Genomic DNA, 16,740 nt, shown 5'->3' with positions numbered 1-16,740 from the left:
TCACTTTTTGTTTTTGGCTGCTTTTCTGGTGGGAGCACAACGGTTTCTCATTGAAGGGTAGTTTTGCTTCTCATTTTTATTTAACAGCAAACTGGTACCAGAACTTGGAGCTGTAAATAGTGGTGTGACTAGACCTTCTTTGTTGTTTTTGTTTTTATGTAATATTTGTTAAGTGCGTACTATGTGCCAGTGCAACTGGGGTAGATACAAGTTAATCAGGCTGAACACAGTCCCTCTCCTGCATAGCACTCACAATCTTAATCCCCATTTTGTAGTCAGCCAGTCAATCTTATTTTTTGAGTACTCACTGAATGCAGAGCACCGTCCTAAGCCCTTGGGAGAGTACACTATAAATGCAAATGAATGAATGAGGGTAAGTGAGGCCCAGAGAAGTTGTGACTTGCCCAAGATCACACAGCAAACAAGTGGCAGAGGTAGGATTAGATCCCAGGTCCTTCTGACTCTTAGATCCATGCTCTACCCACCTAGAGCGCACTGCTTCTCAATTCTTAGCCATTTCTGCTGAGAAGAGCCCCATTTTCAAAGCGCAACTTGGAATTCCACACCTGTGACTTTCTCTTGCAGATTTTCATTTTGCCAGACTGAATTCACTCACAACCGGTAGCCTGAGGCTTCCTGGGCAGGTGCCCATCTCCTTCCCTAGTAGTAGAGAGTGAGGCCACGCTTGTGTCTAGCAAGATTCCATGTCAGTGGGACAGAAATCACTTCTCACGTCCATAGCAGATTTGATCTCTGTTTCAGTCAATTTACCAGCCCTGCTTCCTCCTCCTTAATCCAGATGGCCCCATCGCCATGGATTTCTTGGCTCCTCTCTCACACCCCAAACTCATCCTCCTATTTCCCTTTCTATTCTGAGTCTATTTTTGTGACTTTCATTTCTTTCAGCAGCTCTAAGGGGACTGGCCAATAGTTGTTGATCCAACTGCTTCTTTCCAGCTGTTCCCACTGTGTGGAGGTTCCTGCCCTTGGGCCTGCAAAGTTGTGTGGGAGAAACTGAGGCTGGTATTGGACAGAGCAGAATGAGATGAGAGCAGGAGGAAAGAGGAAAAGGAGGAAAAAGAGGGAAGGAGGACAGGGAAGAGGCCTAGGTGGTCTCTCCCGAGCCCTACCACCTTCTCCAAATTCCCCACCCCAACTTCTATTCTCCCCTTCCTTCATTCTTTCCTCCTTTTCTTCTGCCATGCCTCTCCTTTTCTCACCCTGATATGGCCTCAGCTCCCTGATCTTTTGGACTCAGGAGAGGAAACCCCTTCATGTGTGCAGAGACCTAAGGCAATGGCTGTGTTGAGATCTGCAGGACCAGAGCTGGTGAAGACCATCAGGCTGCAGCTGTGGAGAGAGAAATGGAAGCTATAAGAGGGGAATTGGAGAGTGGGAGGGTAGGACCCGATGAAGGAGTGCTGTGGAAAGGTCTTGTGCGGAACCCTAGGGGAGGGAGAGGGAAGGAGACATGTGCAGTTTGGGACAAGCCTAGGTTTAGGGAAGAAGCAGCATAGTCTAGTGGATTAAAGCATGGGCACGGGAGTCAGAAGGATCTGGGTTCTAATCCCAGTTCTGCCATTTAATAATAATAATGATGGCATTTATTAAGTGCTTACTATGTGCAAAGCACTGTTCTATGCGCTGGGGTAGATACAAGGCGACCAGGTGGTCCCACAGGGGGCTCGCAGTCTTAATCCCCATTTTACAGATGAGGTAACTGAGGCCCAGAGAAGTGAAGTGACTTGCCCAAAGTCACACAGCTGACAATTGGCAGAGTGGGGATTTGAACACATGACCTCTGACTCCAAAGCCCGGGCTCCTTCCACTGAGCCATATTTTTGCTTGTGTGACCTTGGGTAAGTGACTTCACTTCTCTGTCCTCAGTTACCCCATCTGCAAAATGGGGAATAAGGCTGTGAGCCCCCTGTGGAACAGAGACTGTGTCCAAACTGATCCCCCCCGCCTTACCTCCTTCCCCTCGCCACAGCACCTGTATATATATGTATATATGTTTGCATGTATTTATTACTCTATTTATTTTATTTGTACATGTTTATTCTATTTATTTTATTTTGTTAACATGTTTTGTTCTCTGTGTCACCCTTCTAGACTGTGAGCCCACTGTTGGGTAGGGACTGTCTCTATATGTTGCCAACTTGTACTTCCCAAGTGCTTAGTACATCATCAATTGTATTTATTGAGCGCTTACTGTGTGCAGAGCACTGCTCTGCACACAGTAAGCGCTCAATAAATACGATTGAATGAATAAGCTTGTATCTACTGCAAAACTTAGTACAGTGCCTGGCACATAGTAAGTGCTTAACAAATAAAATAAAAAACTGAATAACTAACTTTGGAATGAAAATTGCTCCTTTGGCAGGTAATCAAAGAGTGGTAATCACGAAATGCTTACCATGCGCAGAGCACATTACTAAGTGCTTGGAAGGGAACAATACATCAGGGTTGGTATCCACAAGGAGCTTACAGTTTAGGTAACTTTCTGCATTATTTACTTTTTCATTCTTGGTTTCCTCATATATGTAATTATTTTGTATCTCTCTTCCTAGACAGATTATAGATTCCTTGATGATAGAGATCATGCTTTCTAACCCTACTGTGCTAACTGTAGTGCTTTACACACAGCAGGTGTTCAATATATACTATCAGTTAATTTATTGATTGCAATACTCTTCACCTACGAGTCCTCTAATGGTCATTGTATTTACCTGAGGGCCAATTTACTATTAATCCATCAGTGATATGCATTGATCACTTGACTGGGTGCAAAGCACTATGCTAAGGTTTTTTTTAATGGTATTTTTAAAGTGCTTACTATGTGTCAAACACCGTTCTAAGTGCTAGGGTAGATATAAGTTAATCAGTCTGGATCCAATCTCTGTCCCACAGGGAACTAGCAGTTAAAGTAGGAAGGAGAACAGGTATTGAGTCCCCATTTAACAGGTGAGGAAACTGAGACACAGGAAATTTAAGTGACTTGCCCAAGATCATACAGTAGGCAAGTGACAGCGCTTAGAACAGTGCTTTGCACATAGTAAGCATTTAATAAATGCCATCATAATTAAGTGAAAGAGCTGTGATTAGAATGCATGTCCTCTGGCTCCTAAGCCTGTGACTTATCTACTAGATCACATTGCTTCCCATATGGGATGAAGCGTTTGTGTGTATTCAATACAAAATTGTTGGTAGACACAATTGCTGCCCACAAGATACCAGGACACTAGGTTGATAAAACCCAGTCTCCCTATGGAATTTCCTTTTTTTTGAAAAATAGTACTTGTACTGCTTGCAGGTTGAGTATTAAGCGAAGCAGCATTGCTCAGTGGAAAGACCACGGATTTGGGAGTCAGAGGTCGTGGGTTCTAATGCCACTCTGCCACTCATCAGCTGTGTGACTTTGTCACTTACCTTCTCTGTGCCTGTTACCTCATCTGTAAAATGGGGATTAAGATTGTGAGCCCCACGTGGGCAACCTGATCACCTTGTATCCCCCAGTGCTTAGAACAGTGCTGTGCACATAGTAAGCGCTTAACAAATACCATCATTATTATTCTGTTAGTAATTTTCCTAAACTCACCTTACTTAAATTAACATTTGAAAATGGAGACACCGAAAATTTGCTTGGAAGAATCTTTCATTGTAAAATGACAATGCTACTGATACTTTTTTTTCTAGCAGTTTGCCTTCACTATACAAAAAAGATTGAGTAGATACTAGTCTGTCTATGTGGGGCTCCGCAGGGAACCTTTTTGGCTCTGAAGACTTCCAGCCAGTGAGTCACCTTAAATTTTCAGGAGGATTAGCCTCTGGGGGTAAGATTAAGGTAGAATTTGAGGCCAGTGATAATTGATTGGATCCAGGTTTCCTCCACTCCTATATTCTTCTACGTTGGATTTGTGGAGAAGAATACGAAATCAATCAAGCAATCAATCTATCAATCAAAAGCACTTATTGAATGCCAATTCCTTTTCCTTGTTTCATCCTATCTGCTGAACCTGGTCTGTGATGGTAGTTACCAGATCTGATTTCATTCAGGGCTAGAGCCAGTGAGGCCCCAAAGCAATTGTATAGGGATATATTGCCCATCCATTATATCATTTGGCTGACTCCAGTGCCTATTTGTGGGAATGAAGTGTGGCCTAGAAAGGTTAAGTGACAGGAAGTGGTAAACTTTTTTTTTTTTTGCTGCGCTACACTTCCAGGATTAGGCGATTTAAAGTTCTGCACTGCTTTCACTCAGCTCTCACTGACTTCACTCAAATGGGTGAGATTAGCTCAAACTCCAGCACCGAGTTTTTATTTTCCATTGGCTAAAGCCCTACCAGGCTCCAGCTGTGACCTCATGACCAAGCTGTCTGGGAATAAAGGGGAGAGTTTCTTTCTGCCAACATTGGATTTACACATGGTAAAACTCTACTCACTCTCTGCTTACGATGTGCTTTGACTTCCTAGGTCCTGGTTTCTTCCAGAACTCACTTTGGGAATAGCTATGATCTCAGATGAAGCCTTTGCACTTTTAAAATTTTTAAATAAATAGGCCTTATTGTTCTAGGTAAAATACAATTAGACTATTAAAATAATCTCTTTATAGGAATATATTTTTGGTTGATTTATTTTCACCTCAAAGGAATATAGTATTTCTAAAAAAATTACATCTTTCATATGATATTAATATGCCCAGGTCAGGATATTAAAGGGTTTGAAAAACAAAATAGAGACTTAATTTATGTCCAATTTCCCATCCAAAGACACATTTCTCCACTCTTCTCCTAATTTTTTTTTAATGGAATTTGTTAAGCACTTACTATGTTGCCACGTACTGTACAAAGCGCTGAGGTGTTTACAAGCAAATCAAGTTGGATACAGTCCCTGTCCCACATGGGGCTCACATTCTTAATCCCCATTTCCTGGATGAGGGAACTGAGGCACAGAGAAGTGAAGTGACTTGACCAAGGTCACACATAAGACATACCACACAAACTAGGGCTTGGCTCTGAAATTTTGTGGACCCCTCCAAGCACTTAGTACAGTGCTCTGCACACAGTAAGCATTCAACAAATATGACTGAATGAATGGGTTTTACTTGTGCTACCTGGGTTGATTTATGTAAGAACATAGATATTTTCTTAAAAACACATTTACGCGTTTTTCCTTGATTCAGTTTCCAGTTTGATTTTCCTCCACAGATACAAAACATAGCACAAAAATATGTATGTTCTCTAAATATAGCCAATTTGTGCTTACAAAGTGCTTACAGTTCTTATCTTATTTAGATAATGAAGTCCAATGGACTTAATATTTGAAATAGACCATAGGTGATTAGTGTTAAAATTCTTTTAGACCAATGTTAAAAAAAAGAACTTACATTTTTCTCGACCACAGTCTATCTCTCTTTATTAAATATGGATACATTTATTCAAATAATCATCAAATAGCTTCTTTGTGAACATTTTGATGTCAAGTGGTGGTTAATGGTGGTTAATACTGCACTATGAACTCTTTGTATGACTCTACAGAGCCCAAGTGGAGACTTGAGGAATCATTTGGCAAATTTTATTGATGTAGACAGCCAAATGTTGATTGTCAACCTGGAAAATCCTTTTTTTTTCCTTCAGTAATTCCTCATCTTCCACTTCATGTGCAGTTTTAGCTCAGAAATATGATTTTCTAAAAACCTCAAATTTATATTCTATATGAAGAATGCATACAAAGAATAGTACACCATGAAAAATTTTGTTTTGGGTTCGGGAAATGTTTGCAGGAATAATACATGTGTCCAAATGTATTCATATTTTGAGTAAGTAAATGGGGATTTTAGTTGGCATGAGGGCAACACAATCCATAAAAAGGTACATTTTACAAGGTGGCAGAAGCCATATATGACTGGAGTTACATTCTCATAACTATTGTAATTGGCTCGACTAAAGCTGATGAAACTATGCTCAGCTATAGCTAATTACATCAGTTATTATTATAGGCCCAGTGATTTACTGAATTGAGCTCTGAATGTGGTTTGATAGGATAGCCTAGAGCTAAGACTGAACTGCCTTTAATGCCAGGTATTTGAGTATTTGCCTTCAGTCTTGATGGCTAACCTGTGCTCTTTCACAGATGGGAAAGTAGTTATGGTTGGGTGTCAAAAGTCTCTTCTGACCCTCCTCTAGACACCTCCGTGCAGTGACACTAGGAGAAGCAGCATGGCTTAGTGGAAAGAGCACGGGCTTGGGAGTCAGAGGATGTGGATTCTGATCCTGACTTTGCCACTTGTCTGCTGTGTGACCTTGGGCAAGTCCCTTAACTTCTCTGTGCCTCAGTTACCTCCTGTAAAATGGGGATTAAGACTGTGAGCCCCATGTGGGACAACCTGATTACCTTGTATCTACCCCAGTGCTTAGAACAGTGCTTGTTTCATAGTAAGTGGTTACCAAATACCATAATAATAATTATTATTGTTACTAGCATTCATTCTTGGAAAACCAGCCTGTAGACTTCCCTGTTCCCAGCAGTAACATCCCCTAGAAGTCTTCCTGGGCCCTTGTCATCCTGGAGATTTTTCCTACATGTTGTATGGACTGTGAGCCCATTATTTGTTAGAGATTGTCTCTATCTGTTGCCGATTGTACTTTCTGAGCGCTTAGTAAAGTGTTCTGCACACAGTAAGTACTTAATAGATACGATTGAATGAATGGATGTAATCTAACCTTTTGGCACTTTGATTTTTGGACAGAGAGAGCGAGTGAGAGGTACACAATGATGAACGCAAACAGCTTGAATAATAACCAGCCTTCCCTAAACTTCAGCCAACACTATCAAAACATTCCTAAATAATGTTCCTAAATTATCAGCAGAGTTGCATATAATCTATTGAATCTACTGAAGGCAGTATTTTAACTTAGTGATCCTTCAGTTTCAAGTTGGGACATTTGTCACTCTTACTGTTTCTCAGATTCCTGCCTTGTTCAGCAAGTCTTGAAGTTGTTGCGTGTGACTGCTAAACACTTGCAGGGCAGGGAGATGGAGAGATGGGGGTATGAATAAGTGAAGAAATGGGCTTTTTATCTATCATTCTTGATTTGCTTCCTCCCTTGATGTAAAATGGGGAATCACACACCATTTACTTAATTTTGGACACCTTCAAGCTATCCTGGGGTATATTTGACCTCCTAAGGGAAGTTTAAAGGTGGAAACCTATCAAAATACATTATAAAATATACAGAATCCTGTCTACAACAACAAAACTAATTCTAGAAAAATATAACTTTTTCATAATCTGAAGAATTTTTTTTTCCAAACTTCTGGAAGTATAGGAGCAGTTTTGGCTCCAGTCCCATTTTAATTTAATTTAATGATGGTATTTATGAAACATTTACTGTGGGTGAAGTACTGTTCTAAGCACTGGGGTAGATACAAACTAATCAGGCTGGACACCATCTCTGTCCCAGATGGGGCTCACAGTCTTAATCCCCATTTTACTGTTGAGGAAACTGAGTCACAGAGAAGTGAAGTGACTTGCTCAGGTCACACAACAGACAAGTGGCCCAACCAGGATTAGAACCCAGGTCCTTATGACTCTCAGGGCTTGGCTCTATCTACTAGGTTATGCTGCTTCTCATTTAGTAGAACTGATTCACACTACTGGGCATATTGCTTCCATTAACCAAAACAGCACCAAAACGGTTGATGAGGGATGAGAATGGGTGACATACTTTTATCAATCAGTCAATCAATGCTATTTATTGAGGAATTACTGTGTGCAGAACACTGTACTTGGCCTTTGGGAGAGTACAATATGTTTTGAATATTATCATGACACATTTTAGTCTTTTCATTTCAAAAATAATCTTCATTTTATTAAAACAACTGAATATGTCCTTCAGTTAAGTGTAGAACTTCAGGCACAGGTTATCTGCTTTTTTATGGATTCCAAAGCATTGATTATGGATGCTTGTAGTATGCACCCACACTATATACATATTTATATATATTGTGTTTATTTGTGTGTGTTTGTCTGGATATATAGCTCAAGATTTAGTCGTTTGAGGAAGTGCTGGGATTAGACTGTGAGCCCACTGTTGGGTAGGGACCATCTCTATATGTTGCCAATTTGTACTCCCTTAGTGCTTAGTACAGTGCTCTGCACATAGTAAGCGCTCAATAAATACGATTGAATGAATGAATGAATGAGGGTGACCCAACGCTATTGTTGCCCTATTTATCCCTAGATTGGTGGTGTATCCTTGATGAACTTGAGCTGCTCTGTTTGGAGTAGTTTGTTAACTCTACTTCCAATAGTCATTTACTGGGATAGGTATTCTGTGGGCTTGTCATATTCAAGCATAAATATGAATGGCACTGGCTTTAGATCTCTCTGAATATACACCTACAAATGCAAGGGGATAAAAATGTGTTAAGTGCTTACTATGTTCTTGACACTGTACTAAGCACTGGGAAATACAACCTAATCATGTTAGACACAGCCCATGTCCCACATGAGGCTCACAGTACTAATTCCCATTTTACAACTAAGTCCGCTGTTGAGTAGGGACTGTATCTATGTGTTGCCAACTTGTACTTCCCAAACGCTTAGTACAGTGCTTCACACACAGTAAGTGCTCAATAAATACGATTGAATGAATGAATGAACTGAGGTAATTGAGACCCAGAGAAGTTAAGTGACTTACCCAAGCTTCCACAGCAGATATGTGGCAGAACTGGGATTAGAACCCAGGTCCTTCGGTCTCCCAAGCCCGTGCTCTATCCAGTAGATCATGCTGCTTCTCCTACAGAAGGTATTCTGTAGGCAATAGAAGGCAATAGCTATATTCATAGATTGTACAGGCAGCATTGATACATTCACATAATTTTAGGCACCTAGATTTGGAAGTCTCAAAATCCATTCCTTTCCTGAGGCAGGTCAAGAAGTAAATCATCAAATGGAGATTAGTGTCTATTCTAGGGTCTCCCCCTCCCCACAAATATGTGGTGGAGATAGGATTAGAACCCAGATCCTCTGGGTCCCAGGTCTGTAAATTGCTTCTCAGTATCACCAATAGTGTTGATAATAATAAAAAAAATAATGATGGCATTTATTAAACACTTACTATGTGCAAAGCACTGTTTTAAGCACTGGGGAGGTTACAAGATGATCACGTTGTCCAACGGGGGGCTCACAATCTTAATTCCATTTTGCAGATGAGGTAACCGAGGCACAGAGAAGTTAAGTGACTTGCCCAAAGTCACACAGCTGATAATTGGCGGAGCAGGGATTTGAACCCATGACCTCTGACTCCAAAGCCCGTGCTCTTTCCACTGAGCCACGCTGCTTCTCTTGAAGCAATGCTAGTGTAGTACTACTGGTATTAGTATTAATACTAGTAGCAGCATCCACTACTAGTAGTAGCAGTATCCACTGAATGGCTGCTGATTGCAGTGCAGTATACTAAGCCCAGGGGAAAGTACAACTGAAGTCCAAGCCTTGTTCTGTGCTAACTAGCAGCTTCACCATCTGCAAGAAAAATGAGAGGGGTGACTCTTAGTACTCTAAATTACCGTTCAAATCATAGCCTGAGAGTTCTGGACAGGTTACTAAAGAATATAGTGAATATGGAGAAGCGGTGTGGCTCAATGGAAAAAGCCCGGGCTTTGGAGTCAGAGGTTATGGGTTCAAATCCCAGCTCCACCAATTGTCAGCTGGGTGACTTTGGGCAGTCACTTCACTTCTCTGGGCCTCAGTTACCTCATCTATAAAATGGGGATTAAGATTGTTAGCCCCACGTGGGACAACTTGATCGCTTTGTATCCCCCCAGCGCTTAGAACAGTGCTTTGCACATAGTAAGTGCTTAACAAATACCATTATTATTATTATTATTATATCATTAACTATGCTTTGCTTGAATGGCAAGGAGAGGTTGGGCCATAGCACAGCAGACATGACTGTATTTGCAGGAGACCTGATCTTTGCAGCCCAGAGAAGTGCAGGTAAAAAACCAGACCTGAACCGAGATCAACCAAGACCCTTATAGAACTAACACAGTCACGTGACCTGGGTTTAATCCAATTTGTCTGTCACCAGATTTGAAGTTCACCAAAACCACAAATTAGTCAGTCAGTTGTATTTATTGAGTGCTTACTGTGTGCAGAACACAGTACTAAGCTCTTGGGAGAGTACAATATAACAATAAATGGACACATTCCTTGCTCACAACGAGCTTATAGTCTAGAGGGAGAGCTTACACATGATGGTATGGCCAATCCAGTCAGAGTTGGAAGTGCCTCATCTGACCCTCTCCCTGTGGGACAGGGACTGTGTCCAACCTGATTTGCTTGTATCCACCCCGACACTTAGCACAGTGCCTGGCACACTGTAAGTGCTAAAACAAATACCACAATTATTATTATTTATTAACACTAAAGTGTGGTCAGCCCAGTGCCATTCAACCTCTTTAATGCTGCTGTATTTGAGAATGTAACAGGGAACCTGGAGGCTGATGTTAGAATACTCTCCTAATCCATAAGGAAACTCTCCACTCATTCACTTAATGAGTCAGTCAATTGATGGTATTTATTGAGCACTTACTTTGTACAGAGCACTATACTAAGGGATTGGGAGAGTACAAAACAGATGGCAGACTATGATCCTTGCTCTCAAAGAGCTTACAGTGTATGATAAGATGAAACAGACAAGACAGGCAGGTAGGGGAAGAAACTGAGTGTAAGGATATTCATAATAATTATGGTATTCATTTAGTGCTTACTACATGCAAGACACTCTAGTAAGCACTGGGGTAGATACTAGAAAATTGGGTTTGACACAGTCTCTGTCCCACGTGGGGCTCACAGTCTCAGCCCCCATTTTGCAGATGAGGTAACCGAGGCACAGAGAAGTAAAGTGACTAGCCCAAGATCACACAGAAGATGAGTGAGTGGCAGAGGCAGCATTAGAACCCATGACCGTCTCACTCCCAGGCCTGTGCTCAATCCACTATGCCATGTTGCTTCTCTATTGCCACATATTGGCATAAGTGCTGTGAAAGTGGGAACAGGGGTTAGTTATCTCAGCGTGCGTGGGACTAAGTGTGTGGGAGAGGCAGTAGAGAAAGAAAAAAGAGTGGGGGATGAGAGCTTAATCTGAGAAGGCTTCCTGAAGGAGATATGATTTCAGTAGGGCTTTGTAGGTGGGGAGAATGTTGGTCTGTCAGATACGTAGGGGGGCAGAATTCCACACATAAGCAGGGGAGCCAAGAAAACACTTTAAAGACATAAGGAATCACAATCTCAAATAATGTGGTGTGTGAACTAACTGCAGCAGACGGTGCCAATCAGAGAGGGGTTGCTGTCTGTGAGCTACAGCTTTGGAAAGATCAGGAGACCAACAGGCAGATTTGAAAATAAGTGATTGCTTCTGAAAGGGCAAGTACATTAGTATGGAGAAAATATTGTATTTATTGTAAATAAAAAATTAGTATGGATGAATTGATTGTAGAAGAGAGTTTATAGTGTATAATGTATAGTTATTTCACACATCCGCATGTTTGGATAGGATCTCGTTGTCAGTAGCCTCTTTTTTATTTTTTTAATAGATATAGAGGAAGTGATCATACATCCACACCCCCCCCACACCCCCTCCACACATGCACACACGCACACACACACACACACACACACACACACACACACACACACTCATGTCTATGTAAAAAACACAGGTATAGCTCACATCATAATGGACTATTAATAAGAGCTTCAAATGCTTTTCTGAAAGGAGTTCCACATTTTTTAATCAATTCATAAAATATGAAAAGGATTCTTCTGGTAGACGTCAATAAATCAGTGGATCTGATCTTGTTGCTTTATGTTCAAAACTCCTATTCAGTTCACTCTATGTATTCCTCAAAACTTTTCTGCCCCAGGTGCTTAAATAGTTAATTTTATCAGGATGACAAATTCCAATGGGATTGTAATAATATGCCATATTTAACATAATTTAATAATTTCACATTTCATATAAATATGCATATATCACATTACCCTTTCAATAGCTTCTATTTAAGATTTAGTTTGGTTTTACATTTCTTTTATAATGCAGCAGGATTATTGTAGTTAGAGGTCAATATGCTTTGCCTATCAGATTATAGCATATTTATAGATGTATCTGAGGAAATCTTGTAAAATGATGATATTAAAAGGCAGCTTAGAGCTGCTGATGTTAGCTAGACCCAGGTATTTGAATGACATTATCTCTATAGATATAAAAACAACTTAAGGAATTGCACTGTATCAGTAGGATCTGTGATTCAAAAAGAAAGTTGGGGAAGGGAGGGAACTGATTTTCATCTCATGTCTTAGACTACAAAGTTTCTAGGGAGAGAAATCGAGCTTTTTAATGTTGCATACTCTGGTCATTTCATTGGTTTTTTCATTTGCCTACTAAACAGTAAAAAATATTCCTCTGAGTAAATATGTGCACTTTAATTTGTTCTGCTGATAGAAAGACAACGATCAGAAATGGCAATGAAAGTCTCATAATGAAATAAGAATACTAGAAAATCCAAGGATCTTAGTATGCCCCATTATTCATTCAATTCTTGGCAGCCTTTATGATTACAAATCACTTGATTGACTAACTAGACATTCTCAAAGTGAATTATGAATCAGCTTCATTTTTCCTGGTTGATAGTTGGTACATGCTGTAATTCTTCCACTTTGTGATATATCAAGTCCTTGTAACAGTAATAAGAGATCTAATCAACCCTTTATTTCGGGACAAATAAATTGCCTTTTCAAAGCTGAAATGAGGTTCTAACATTTTAACAGTGCAACGTAATTCCTGCTTGCTCTTTTCGGGAAGAAATCCACAATGGTGACGTAGGTTTTGAGATTGTTACTCGGCCTAACACAGACTCCCATTGACACCAGTTCTATGAGTGGTTGAGGGCAGTTTCTTGGGCCTAGGTTGTACAACAAGCCACATTCCCACCCACGTGGGTGGATTTTGAACATCGGACACAACCATTTGAACTCACATGGAATTACCCCTCAGGAAAGCATGCATAGTAAGACTAAGAAGTTGTAAATGCAAAGAAGGTGGACTAGTGTTTAGGGTTGTCACATAAGTTGGATCTCCATTGGAGAAGATGAGATGGCTCCATAGTCCATAAATGAAACCCTGTGGCAAATTTTGCATTCAAAAGCATCCAACCCCCGTTCAATTATTTATTTCACTTTTTAACTATCCATAACAGCAATTCAGTAGCGGAATTTTTTTGGGGGTGGTGGTGGGGGGCACCATTCCCATTGAAATAATTGAATCCTGCACACTGAAGCCAAAGAAAGTTTTAAGGAATAGGGGTATTTCTGAAATAGTAGACAAAGTTGGAAAGTATACTAATTTAGCTAGAGGAAGGAATATATTGGTGAAAAGTTAGACTTTGTTGGGGATATCTTTGTCTATGATAATGCAGGGTTAAGCCACTTGGGGAGATTAACCTAGGGGCCATTTGGATTTAAAAAATGTAAGAAGCATTTGGATATGAGCAAACTTATGAAGTAAAACTCATTAAAGTTACTAGAAGATTTGTCTGTGCAAAGAACACAGAACTGGGGCTTCTGCATTTTATTTTATCTTTTGTAGCAGAGCAACTCTTGACTCCTAAATTTACCTCTAAATGATTCATTGCCTAAAAAAAGTTTGGTTGAGCCAAAAAGTTTTACTGAGTAATATCTTTGCCCTGTTAATTTTTATAAAGACACAGTATGTGCAGAAACTGATATATACACATATATGAATCTGACTATTTTTGAAATTCTTGGCACGGAACTTTATTTCAGTTCTTTCAGAAAAAATCTAAAGTCCTTGAATTTACCCCGTGGCCCCCTTGAAATCTCTATCATCCTTAATTATCTACTCAGCAGTTTAAATTGCTAACCATCTTTTATAGGATTATTAGCTTTATTTCTGATTATACTCTGAATATATTATCAAATACTGCACCCATTTTAAAATTTCAATTAAAGGCTTTAATCCCCCAGAGATATTTGTAACAACATAAACTACCCAGCAAAATTGAAAAGCCATGGAATAAATTTATTAATAAAAATATTCATTCATTCAATCATATTTATTGAAAACTTACTGTATGCAGAGCACTGTACTAAACAGAAAAACAACTAACCTCCAGCTTTTATAACTTTTAATCCAGAGAGTAAAGGGTATAATAGGAAAAGAGGAGAACAGAAGTCAAGGATTAAAGTGTAAATTACACATGTCATTTGCTAGGTTTAAATTTAGTACTCATTCTTTTGACCTTTGAATACCCCTTTCTGAAAAGGAAAATCCTGGTCAAGTCTTCAGAGAGCATTTTCCTCTCATTTTTCCTACCATCTCTACCTATTTTACCCCTTTCCCAATGATTGCTCTTATGTTAGAAGTTATTATGTAACTTACTCAATAACAGACTTATAATTGCTATAAAACAAATGCATTATTGCGTGGCTGTATTTTCCAAAGATTATGTTGGAGAGCACAAAGATTAAAGCTATTGAATTTATTTATAGCATCATAATTTTCCCCCAACCTCAGTCATTAAAAAGCACCTCTGCATCTCTATGCCAATTTTTCTGATGAGATCTCTAAAGCAGTACCTGTACAAGCAAAGAGAAGCGGAAAGTTAAACTATTATTTCATGACTTTAGTCAATGTAGAAAGCCAATCTGTGTAATTGATGTCAACAACCCTCTCTCTCTTCAGTAAAAGAGTTTATTTTATTGCGCCAGAGTTATCTGGGTAATTGCCACCCTGCTGCTCTTCACTAACTGAAAATTTGGGGACAAAAATTACTAATCAAGTCATGGAAGAATTTGCCATGTACGTGAACTTTTCGGTTCAGCAGGGATTACATAGAAAAGAAGCTGGGTTCAATAGCCACTTCAGATAGGGATCAAGATATCACTGTTTAATAAGAAAAGCTCACCAAACATATCGCTGTGGAGTTCACAAAGTAGAAGCTATCTTTCTCAGTTTTCTATGATCATTCCACAAGGAAGACTACTAATTGATGTGTCCACACAGGTAACTGTTTTTCAAATCATTTAGAGAGAACCATTGGCAGGTAATGGTTTGCAAAATAAGTCACAGAATAAGAACAAAGTAATTCAGCATAACCACTCAAAAATAATGTAATCATTTTCCTTGTTTCCTCTCCTGTAAATTAGCAAGCAAGAAAGATAGGACACCGTCTTTGTTGTTAGGGCTGCTAAATATTATTCTTGTTTGCCCCCTTCTATTCAGCAAGTCTGCAGCAGACATACAATTTTAGGATGCTAGTGATTGATCTTCCGTACAATTACATGTCCCAGGTCTGCACATACTATACATGCACAAAGCTGTTTTAACCTAATATGACTTGAGCTGTGTATCTAAGACATAAGGGCAGCAAGAAAACTAGATAATGTTGGAAGCACAATAATAAATGTGGTATTTGTTAACCATTTAATGTGTGCCAAACACTGGGGTAGATACAAATTAATCAGGTTGCAGGGGCCCAATGCAGGGCTCATCTAAGTAGGAGGGAGAACAGGTATTTAATCCCCGTATTGATGATGATGGTGGTGGTGGTATTCATTAAGTAGTTCCCATGTGTCAAGCACTGTATTAAGTGCTGGGTTAGATACAAGATAATCAGGTTGGATGCAATCCCTTTCCCTCAATGGACTCACAGTGTAAGTAAGGGGGAGAGCACATATTGAAACTCCATTTCACAGAAAAGAAAATGGAGGCACAGAGAAGTTGTTGACTTGCCCGAGGCCACTCAGCAGACAGGTGGCAGGGCTGGGATCAGAACCCGGTCCTCCAACTCCCAGGCCTGTGCTTTTCCCACTAGGCCGTGCTGCTTTTCAAAAAAGGCAGGCTAACCTAGGATAACATACGAGATAAAATGGTACACTTGACTTCCCTTGGCTTAAAGTAAGTTAATATTATGAATGTATGTTGTAATAAAATAAATTGACATAATATTATACTGCCATATTTTTAGACTTTTGGCCTGTCATGCACTGCATAATTTGCATGTCCTGATCTCATACTGCAGAAGAGAGCCATATAAGTGCTCTGTGGGCAGGAAACCAGTCACTTTGTTTTATACTTTCCAAGTACCTTTCACTCAGGGGTGCTCAATAAATGCTCTATTTACAAATGTTATCTGGGACATGGAGGTTGGCAGAAAGGCTGAAATTGCCACAAAGAGTAATGAATTACCTTTGATGCAAATTTTTGTATTTTCTTTTCAACGCTTGTATGTTTGACTTCGATAAAATATTGAACACTAATGATAGACCAATAATTATGCTTGGTTACTAACATTCTTTTGCAATATGTTGCTCATGTTGGACAATCTTAAGGGTAGAATTTGGACAATAAATAAAGGTAACTAATGAACAAGAAAAAACGGAGGTTTCTTGCCACTTTCTGGGACCAATCCTGCTTTATAGGCTATCTGGATTTCTGTTATTTTGAGAAAAAAAATGAGTAAATGGAACTCTTGCCTGCAGAGGCAAAGGAGGTGAAACACTTTTGTTCTGAAATTGCAGAATAGCTCAGTGTGTTAAGTTAAAGCAGTTCACAGTACATTACCCTGACATAGAAAGTACAGTACATCCTTGACATAATGCTCTCTTTTAGAACACTTCTTTCTGAAACAATGATATTTTGTCTCAATTCCGAG

This window comes from Tachyglossus aculeatus, chromosome 23, assembly GCF_015852505.1.
Source record: "Tachyglossus aculeatus isolate mTacAcu1 chromosome 23, mTacAcu1.pri, whole genome shotgun sequence".
Classification (NCBI taxonomy): domain Eukaryota; kingdom Metazoa; phylum Chordata; class Mammalia; order Monotremata; family Tachyglossidae; genus Tachyglossus; species Tachyglossus aculeatus.
Note: the sequence above shows the minus strand (reverse complement) of the source record.